The sequence below is a fragment of the Balearica regulorum genome, chromosome 24 (assembly GCF_011004875.1).
Source record: "Balearica regulorum gibbericeps isolate bBalReg1 chromosome 24, bBalReg1.pri, whole genome shotgun sequence".
NCBI classification, from domain to species: Eukaryota; Metazoa; Chordata; class Aves; order Gruiformes; family Gruidae; genus Balearica; species Balearica regulorum.
The window spans coordinates 3365773-3376092 of record NC_046207.1 but is presented as its reverse complement, the minus strand read 5'-3'; positions in this window follow the sequence as shown (position 1 = coordinate 3376092).

Here is a 10320-nt window from a genome sequence, read left to right as displayed (position 1 = left end):
ACGGTCTGTGTACTGATCTTCATTGATTTCTGAATTTGATATTTGTCAAATAAAAAGCAATCCTTGAATGAATGAGAGACAAAACCGACATGACCGCCCACAGGTTTTGTGCCTTGGGAATCCCAGTGAAATCCCTATCAGGGATTTTTACACCTGGTCTCTGCAGGAAGACAATGATTTAACAGAGGGGATGTGAATCATTATCAAAAGGCTTTGCCAGGACTCTGACTTTGCTTTCAAGTGGTTTTGTGCCAATTCTTCTTAAACTGGTTTGAAACAAGGTAAACGGAAATGTGCTGTTCAGATTCATCTAGACGGCAGATCACACTGCTCGAACTAGATTGGTTTTGTAAAACCTGGGCAGAGGGTGGAACACCACCACGGAGCAGCCCTGCTGTGGAAAGTCAGCCAAAAATGATGACATGCTGAAGATGACTTCCCTCACTGCCTGGGGCCATCCCCATATCAGGCAGTGCCGTAAATGATGAGTACCCAGGGAACAACCGATTGACTCTGACACATCCAGCTCTGGAAGAGGATGGGTTGTATTGCTTTGTCCTGGTTTTGATTAATGGGTGTCAGCCCTGCATCTATCTTGCAGTTATCAGCAATTTCCCACAGAGGAAGAAACAAAGCAGTTTTTGACAAGGTTCACTCAACCGAATCACAGTTTTCTGTTTAAGGGCATTTGCTAGTTGCAAACTTGTCTTTCCTGTACTTACAGCTCCTTCCCAGCCAGGGTCCTGGGGATGGGGTTTCCCTGTGGGTGCCACAGCAGAACTGATAATTGCAAGGGCGGGTATCTGAGGGGTTGGACTGATGCTATCACTGGAGATGCTTTCAGGAAGATGCTTTCAGCCTCCTGTGCTGCCTTCATTTCTGCTGCTCTCTCCAGGTCAGCTACAGCAGCTGCAGTGAGGATCCTGCCCATTTGCTGGCCTCTGCTCTGCTCATGCTGGCCTTCACTGAGCACTGGGTAAATGAAGGCTTTGCTGGCCACTTGGTAGAGACAAGAGCCTTGAAATGCTCTTCCAAAGAGCATGAGCTGCTGCTCTGGTGATAACCACTATCACATCTGGCTTCCGAGTGAAGAGGAGCGATGCCAATTTTTAGCTGGTTGGGGATTTGCTTCTGAAGTTTCCCATCTGCCCTGGAGAGCTTCTTCCTCATTACCCTGACCAGCTTATGGGCTCTGAACCCTGGCTTATTTTGGTTTAGCAGCAAACCTCCCATCACATCCCACCTGGCCAAAACCATGGCCAGCCACAGAACCATGGCAGTGAAATGAGTTTTGTTCTTCCATTAAAAGTTTATTTGTTGCTGTATTAAAACATGAATAACTGAGAAAGCAGAGATGGGACTCGCTCACTGTTATTAAAACTCTAAATCAGGTTGCCTACAGAGTGATCTCTGTTACCTTTGCAAATGAAAGTGGGGAATTGGCCTCTTTTGTCTCTGATGAGGCTGCAAGCACTCTCTGAAACACTAAAAAAGCACCTGAATTTTCCTGACCGTGCCAGTTTGCAGTTTGCAATGTTACAAGCCACCACAACAGGGTCTTGTAGGAAAAAGACTCAGAGACCCACCTCCTAAGGGGCAGCTCTGCTGTAATGCAGACCAGCAGAGAGAAGGCAGTGGACAGGTAATTGGGCTGTGTCTTTGCCTTCCTGCACTGCCCAGAGCTCCTTTACCTGTAAATCAGGTGATGGACTTCCTAAGTGTGGATATTTGTATTGCAGAAAACCACATTCAGATTAGTTTTCTCTGTCCATAAAATCCTAACCCAGAAATGTTGCTTTTGCTGAGACATGGCTGGAAGGACCCCAGAGAAGGTCATGGGGGAAAGGGGGTATTAATCTTCTTCTATTATGTTCAAGCTGATCTAATTTTCATTTTTTCTTTCAAAACACAATAAAAACCCCCAAAGTTTTGTTTTTGTTTGGACTTTTTATTGTTGTTACACAAACAGGTTTACTTTTTTTCATTTGATTCTTCTGGCAGCCTTTTTTTGCCCAGATATCACTCACCAGCTTCACTACAAATAGCTCTGGCTGACCTGAAAATGCTTTTCCACTGATCAGATAATTCAACTTAAATGCTCTGCCAAGTGAGAGCAGTGAGTCACTTGGGTCTCTACAAACCTGGTAACAGCCTGCTTCACCAGCCAGGCCAGCAAAGCTCATACCCATAGACAGACAGTGCTCAGCAGGTTTTCCCCCTTTCCCCTCTGATGCCATTAAACCAGGGAAAACTGATCCCTCCTCCATCTTCTGGAATGAACTTTCTGTCCTCCTATAGAGAGAAGACTGGCGAAGACACCAGGGTAGAGAATTAGTGATGCATTTGCAGATGGGAATGAGCAAGGATGTGCTTGCAGGGAATGTCTCCATGCACTTATGGCTCTGCCTTTCCTTTTGCAAACCAAAATAAAATGGGGAGAGGAGTGCAGGAGCTTCAGGTGCTGGCAGGAGATCAGCTTCTTCAGCCCTGCTTCCCCCTGTGCTTGGCAGGAGGTTGTGCCTGCAGGTCCTGGGGTCTGGGGAAGCAGAGAGGGAGGATCCCATCTGGATGAGCATACGAGACTGATCATCACAGCACATATTCAATATGTAATGTCAGCGATGGGCTCATCAGGGTGAGGATGAGTGTTGCTGTGTGGTCAGGTAAGAGTAAACTCACAAAGCCTTTCACTGCTGGGTCACAAAGCCCAGATTGCACAAGTAGAGTTATTCATAACTGAAGGCAAAGAAAGAGAGTTGTTTTTTCCTTCCTTGGGAAATCTGAATATCAAGTAGGAAGGTTCAACTGCAGAAGGAACAGAGCATTTCAATTTAGGTCTTGGGTCCTTCTCCTTTGGGTTTTAATTTGTAAAGATATTTTTTTGTAAATTTGGACACACAGTATTTGAAAAGACAGAGATGAACTTGGAAAAAAGATCTATTGAGCCCAGTCTGCATTTTTTCCCCACTGAAAGCAGGCAAACATCTCCTTTAGCTTTTCTGGGCCTTTCTTCTCACCCAACACCTAAGGTACCATCTCAGGGAACCTGTGATGTCTCACCCCAGGAGCAAAGGGCTCATGGTAAGACCCTCTTCTGTCACATCTTAGACAATTTGAAGGGATCTATTCAGCTTGGGCAGCTCCATAGAGCAACAATGCCTGTGCTGCTCAGTTCTGCAAAGGAAAAACTCAGTGCAGTTATTACTATGTTGCTTTGCACTGACTTAAATTATATACAAAAGGAATACAGAAATTTCACGTATTCTTCCCCCTCAGAAAGGGCAAGGATTTAAGATGAAGCTTGTTCTATCAGTGCAGGAACAGCTCCTCTCTGGAGTGGATATAATCTTACTGAAGAGTAAATACCATAATCTGGTCGAGTTCCTGTCCTTGCTGCTTCTCAGACCATTGAATAAACATTAACCCGTCCAACGTCCCCGAGGAGGGGAAAGGATTAGGCCCATTCAGCACACGGAGGAGCACAAGCAAATTAAATGACATATTTCCAGCCACCATGCACCTCAGCTAGCCTCCAGCAAACTTAACCCCTTCTTTATCCAGCGCTCAGCTTTCCGCAACGAAAGGTCTAACGATGTCATGGGATATAGCCTTGGTGTATCAATCCGTCCCCACAAAATATAGTGTTTCTGGGAGGCTTTATAGGGCTTCTTTAAGTCAAATCATATCAGTTGCAGTCCCGCAAAACAGCACTGAAGAGATCCCTGGTGATTTATGGAAATGGAAGTAAACAATTTTAGTCAAATGTAGTTGGAACAGGCTTAAAATAAACACCCCAGGGCTGGCGTGGTCTCAGGTTCACACTTGTCCTCCAGCACATCGCCAGCTAACTTAACCCAAGCTCTAGACCCATCTGGAAGGGCAGAGGCCAAGCACAACTCATGACGTAATGTTGGCTTAGCTCCCATTTGTGCATCGGTTGGGACTGAGCTCCACCGCAACATCGACATTGCCAGTGTCACAGCCTGGGGTAAACCGGCACGGGTGATGGGAAGCTGATGGGAGTGCAGCCCCCTATGACAGAGCGGTGAGGATCACACCTCTGTGACGACAGTTCCCGGCAGCCTCATTATTCCACTCTAATTAATTCAAGCTGGGATTTGCTCTTGATACAAATGCAAACAAAAGTTTTCTACCTGCTGGCTTTGCAAAGTCAATTGGGGCTGGGAAACTGCCTGGGAAACCCTGCTGTGTCCTCGTGGCACTTGGAGGGGGATAGAGTTGGATTTGAAAGCTGCTTGGGATTGTGGTGTGCCAGGAGCAGAGCTGAATCCATCTCCCTGCTCAAACTATCCCACTTTCAGGCTGGAAATTTCCTAAGGATAAGCTTTTCCATGAGGGTAGCAGCATCTTCACTTCTTTTCTGGCTGGAGCATGTCAGTGGAGTAAATCCCTCTTTGCCTGACCTGTTCATTGTGCCCAAGAGGTTTTGAGTTTTGTATCCATAGCACATCCCTAAGCAAATGCTCCGTCAGCATGGGGGATGGCCTGATGAGGGCTGTCCTCACCAAGACACCCCAAACATGATGATGTTCCCATGTGCTGGGTGTCTCCCTCAAGTCACTGGGGATTGAGTCAACCCAACCTGGGGAGCCCAGAGGGCAACTCAGCTCATCCTGAAGCAGCTACTTGCCATAGGGGTTTTATCCCTTGCTTGTGAGAGCTAAAAGAAATGCTTTGTACCACGCTGAGGTCAAATGGAAATGGCACAGAGAGGTCCCCCCTGGGGAGCACTGAGGAACATCTGTTCCATCTCACCTCCCAGCTTTGCTCCTTCGGCAGCAGGATAGCAATTATCTTGTAGGTTGTTTTTTTCTTGTTTTCTCAGTTCAGCCACTTGAGGAAGGACAATCAGGGTTGCCATAGCAATTAAAGGATGACTTCTTAATTTGTAGTATTCTCTCAATTATTCTGAGAATTGTAATCCCATGAAAACTGACTTTGGAGAATTTCACTTAGGATCTGCACTGGCACTGAAGGGGAAACTAAAAAGAAAGAAAAGCTGATGAAGACATTTTGGGGCAAAAGAATGAAAAAATATATATTTCGGTGAATTTTCCTGGCCTATTTCATGTGCTGACAAAAACAAATGCCTGGCGTTACCCAGAAACAAGGGCCTGGAATGGGTCCTAAACTTGAATTATTCATGAGTAATTCAAAGTGCTTTCATAGACTTTCTGAGGAACAAGAGTATCAGGCAGAACTAACGCATATAAATCAAAATAAAATCGTGTAAAGCTTAACAGAGAACAAGTATGATTTCAAGGGCTATTTAAATGGGGAGGCGCCAAAGGAAAATGTCATTCTTCTATTGCATTTTTCATCCCCAAATCTCTAAGCCCAAGACACAGACAGAAGCATCATTACTTTAATTTTGCATAGAATGAAAAAAACCTGTTGCTTGCTCAGGGTCATGCAATGGCACATGACGATGGAGCTGGAGGCCCCTGCAATCTTGCCAGCTCACTTTGCACGCCGAGCAGGTGCCATGCAAGTCACCGCTAATGTGAATATCTTCAAACCCCGGCTGATAAACACGGCCCCAGAGAGAGGACTGATAAATCTAAGTTATTGCAGAGAAGCCGGGAATGTCAGAGCAAGCGGGACAGGCTCCGATTGCTGAAAAACACTACTGCAAATCCAATATTCTCTTTCTGTAATAAAATCTGTAGATGTAACTTGGTCTGCAGACTCTGGGCTGATTGGGGCTGAGAGTAATCTCTATGCCCCGGGGAAGTCTTTCCTCCCATCACCAGCCAGATTTGGAGGCTGGAGGCTCAGCTCTGCCACCACTGAGCTATTAATGTGCTATAATGTTTCTGCAGGCAGAAGAGGAGGAGGAGGAGGAGGAGGAGGAAGGCATCCCAGAGCATCTTCTCTGCCAGGCACAGCTTCCCCTCAAGATGGTTCTTCCACTGGAAAATGCTGATTCAACTCTGTCAATATGTTTCAATCAGGACCTTTTTTTAAGGGGGGCAAGGGTATCAAAATGGAGCATTTTATTGTCTTCTAACACCTTCCTTTAAAAGGTGTTTCCCAATATGCAGCCATCTGAATATTTTTGGTTTTCTTTCAAGGAGACTGTTTTTCTCTTTAATTGGTTTAATTGCTTTCATTTTATACTCCATTATAAATCCAAGCATAATATTAAATACATTGAAATCCAATCAAAATTTCAATTTTCTATATATATTAAAAAGCCATTTAACAGAGCCAAAGCTACCTTGGAAGGGATTGGATTTAATTTCAAGGGAAACATCAGCATTCAACATTATGTTCCCATTTGGAAAGGCAGACTCATTTAAGTAGCCAAGCTCTTTCTGTTAAGTAGAGCTCTGTGTCCTCAACAGCTTGAAGATAACTGGCAATAAGCAGTTAGGTGACAAGAGGGTCCAAAAAGGTTGGGAAAAGGCTGAGAAATGGAGGGAGACTTATAGGACCATGATCATCTTGAGTGAAGTCCTTCTTTTTCCAGGTGTCATCATCACAGGCCAAGTGCTCCCTGGCTTCCCCTCCAAATGCCAGCTGTCCTTCTCTTTTGCAAAGCTCATGGAGACGCGGCAAAAGCAGCATCCTGTGAAACTGAAAACACAGTGGGACACCGATGGGGACATTTTCCTGGTGCTCAGTGCATCCACACAAATGATCTGCAACTGGGCCAGGGAAGCTGCACCACTTTCCCTGACTGCAGCCATCACTGCTTTTTCTTTTCTTCCTTTTCCTTTTCCTAATCAAGCCTATTGGCAGAAAATGCAGCAATCTCCAGTGCTAAGGAGAGGATTCTGGCCCAGGGCAGTGGGTAACATGTGCTGAGCAACACTGGGGACCAAAGCATCTCCTTTTATTTTTAAAACAACCCATTGCTCTGCCTGTAAGGCCAGTCCTGACTTTCCCAGTGCAAACCCTTTTCCTGGGACATGCTTCTGGGAGGGCTTAGGTGGGGCTGTGGCAGCAGAAGGGCTCACACTAGTGAGGGGACCCCTTTCCATCTCTTCTCCCTCCCCGAAAAAAACCGTTTCCCAGGTGTTTCAGGGCTGTGCTCCCTCACCCTGAGCAGTGCAGCATGGGCTTGAGACACAAGAGGGCAGGCACAGGCTGTGCAAAGGAGAGAGGGATCCGGCTCAGCTCCCAGTGTCCCTCAGCCACCCTGTCCCTGCTGCCCCCCTCCACCACCACAGCCCTGTAAGGGGCGGGGAAGGGATTTTCCTGAGGGATATGTCTTCTGGTCCTGCCTGGCTCCTCTGTCCTCCTTTTTGAAGGAGATTGAAGCGGCGAGGTCTGTGAGGAATATTCAGGGGTTGAGATTGGGCTACGAGCTCCCAAAGCAGCTACTTTAACTTCAGGGGTGCGCTGCCATTCCCTGGGTGTCCCCAAAAGGGGAGTGCAGGTCTCCTTAGCTGGTCCCTGCCATCTCAGGGGCTTATATGGGACCAGACAGGCTGCTGTGTCCTTTACCATGCACATCCACCTGCAGAGAGGCTGTTTACACGGGTGGCGAGAGGTGCCAACTCCCCTTACCATCCCTTAAAACCCATCTCCCCCATCCTTGCTGGTGTCATCCCATAGTGCTTCCCCAGGCATGACCAGAGCTGCTTTCCTTGGATCTTGGGACACCCTGGCTGATGCCAACTCTTGGGCACAACCTGAGCCACAGGCACTCACCAGAGAGCATTTGTCTCCTTGGTTGGCCCCCAACCCCATGAGCAGTGGAGCAGAGTCTGATGAGCCAGCGCTGGTGCGAGGCAGCACTGCTGGGCACGGCGCTTTTTCCTCCAGACTGCAGCCAAAGCACTCTACATAGTTAAATAATAAAAGGCAGCAGATGGTATATGGTATGAATTACAGAAAACAGGATTGTAAAGGCAGTGCGCATGGTGAACAAATGAAAGTACTAACGTACCAGGCCAAATAATGCAGATGGGAGGGGAGAGGAGGGAGATTTGCAGATAGGTTGGTCATGGGTGGGAAAGGGAGCCCATTCCTCTCAGGAAACTTTTAGAGGGGGGAATGGTCTTGTCCCTGGCCATGGGGAGATGGTGAGCACAAAGGTAGACAGGTAGCGAGGTCTGGAGCCCAGGAACAAGGGTGCTGTGACCACTCTGTCCTCAGCTGCTTTAATTCTGGTTGACATGTTACTTGGGTCTGCTCAGCACTGTCTTCTCCACCCCTCCTGGAAAGGGCATGACAAGATGCAGGAGGTTTGTAAGGCCTCATGTTGGCTGAATTTCTGCTTAATAAAGAAGGGGCACAGCTCTGTTTAGCCACAAATGGGCTTGTATTGAGAGGCTGGCTTCAGTCACGGGCAGAGATGTGGGAGAAGGGACCATTTTATGCATTTCAGGGCTGATACGGAGTTGTACAAAGAGGAAACGAGCCTCTGATGGCAGCTCCTGCTGCCTCTGCACCCCAACTGTCCATGAGGACCAGCTGTGGTCTTGGCACAGTCCTGGAGCCTTCTGGCTATGGAAGGAGGGGTCAGCTTTAGGGCAGCAACCTGCAAGCTTTCTGGGTGACTGCTCACAAGTCCTTTGTCCTCTCTTTGCCTCAGTTTCCCTAGTGTAAAATGGAGAGAGTAGCATTGCGCTGCCATATAGCAGTGCTGGGATGAGTAGCTCAGCGTGAGAGATACTCCCATAGGATAATCTATGCTGAGGGATGCCACAGCTGGGCTTGCATTTGGCTGCAAGGGCCAAATGGGGTTTTGGAGGTAGCAAAAGCTGAAACTATCTTATCTCTGGGTGAAAATCATCAGGGGGAGGACAGGGTGGCTCATGGCCAGGGGATAAGGGACTCAGGGGTCTGTCAGTGGAGGTGAAGCACCTGAAGAGCTGAAGGGGCCAAATGGTGTGAAATGCGAAGGCTCTTTCAGGGTCTGCTCTCATGATAACAGCACTTGGGGTTATAAATTAAAAATCTGGGTTCATTTTGTCCCAGTTAATCTTTGGGTTTATCCTTAAGGTAATTTCATGGGTGGCTGAGAGTCACTAGGCATTGCCCCACAGCCTGTGGCAGGCTCTGTCTGTGCTTTGACCCTCTGCTCCCACCTCATCCAAGCTGGGAAAGTCGCCTCTTGGGTGCTACTGTGGCCCCTGGGACCCTCACCTGCTGTAGTGCTGGGTGCTGTAAAGAGACAGAAGCTGTTTTTTAATTCTGGATCTGAACAAAAGCAGGCAAATTACTGCTGTGCACCAAGACAATATGGAGGGGGGTTACTCCAGACCCTTCTCAGACCCCAGCACCTTTCATCTCTGGGCTGAACCCCGCTCATTCCCACCTCCTGCAGAGTGCACTAAGGATGCTGTCATGTATGGAGGCATACTTACAGGATTTTGCAGTATCTCTTGGGTAGGAAACCTTTCCTAGTTTGCTAGATGTCCCCCCCCCCCCGCTTCCAAACCTCCCGGCTGAACGCACATCTGGGAGCATCTTCCCCAAACACATCCATCACAGCTGCCTTTCAGCGGCAAACAAACATCTGGAGATCCTGCTGGCAGAAAGTCTTCCGAGTGCTCGGTGGGTTGAGCCCGGGGGCTACAGGAGCTGCTCGGCAGACCCCCCCGGAGCCCTCCGCGGCACGGCTGCTTACAGACGCACCCCCCCAGGCAGGAGCTGGGGGTCTCTGATGGCAGCCCCCTCTCCCTGCCCTCCCCTGGGCTCTCGCCCTGCCGCGGGGTTCCGGATCGATGCATGACTCACGGCTCTCAGCGCTTCACTCTGTCGAGAGTCCTGAAGTGAAGGGAAGCTCTGAGACAGAGAAAGAAGAGATGAGAGATGCTGCAGCCCCTCTCCTCCCGCTGCCTCTCCCCACCGAGTCCTTCCCTCTCTGAATTTTTGCTCCGGGCTGCTGCATGACAGAGGAGAGGTTTCATGCTATTGCTTTCTCCCCTGCTTAGTGTGCGTGTGTGTGTGTGTGCATGGAGCTGAGCAGCAATTCACACCCCCCCCTTTTTTTTTTTTTTTAGCCTTTCCTTTTCCCTCCCCCCTTTTCCCCTCATACTTCTCCTGCTGAATTAGCTGCCCACCTTTCCCTGAGAGAAGCCCTTAGAAATAACACCGGCAGCACAGGGTGGGATTTTGGGGTGGTATCTCTTGGAGCCCTGCCCAAAATGGAGGGGTGGGGAGGAAGAGAGATGCCTGAATCCAGCAGCTCGCATTCCCGGAGCACAGGGAGCATCTCCCGATCGGTCTGAAAGCCCCACTGCTCTGCAAGACATCAGCTCTGGGAAGCAGCATCCCTGGGCTTTACGCACTAGTTAACAGGCTGCGAGCTGCCTCGACTTGTTTTAAGCTTGCTCTCTCGCT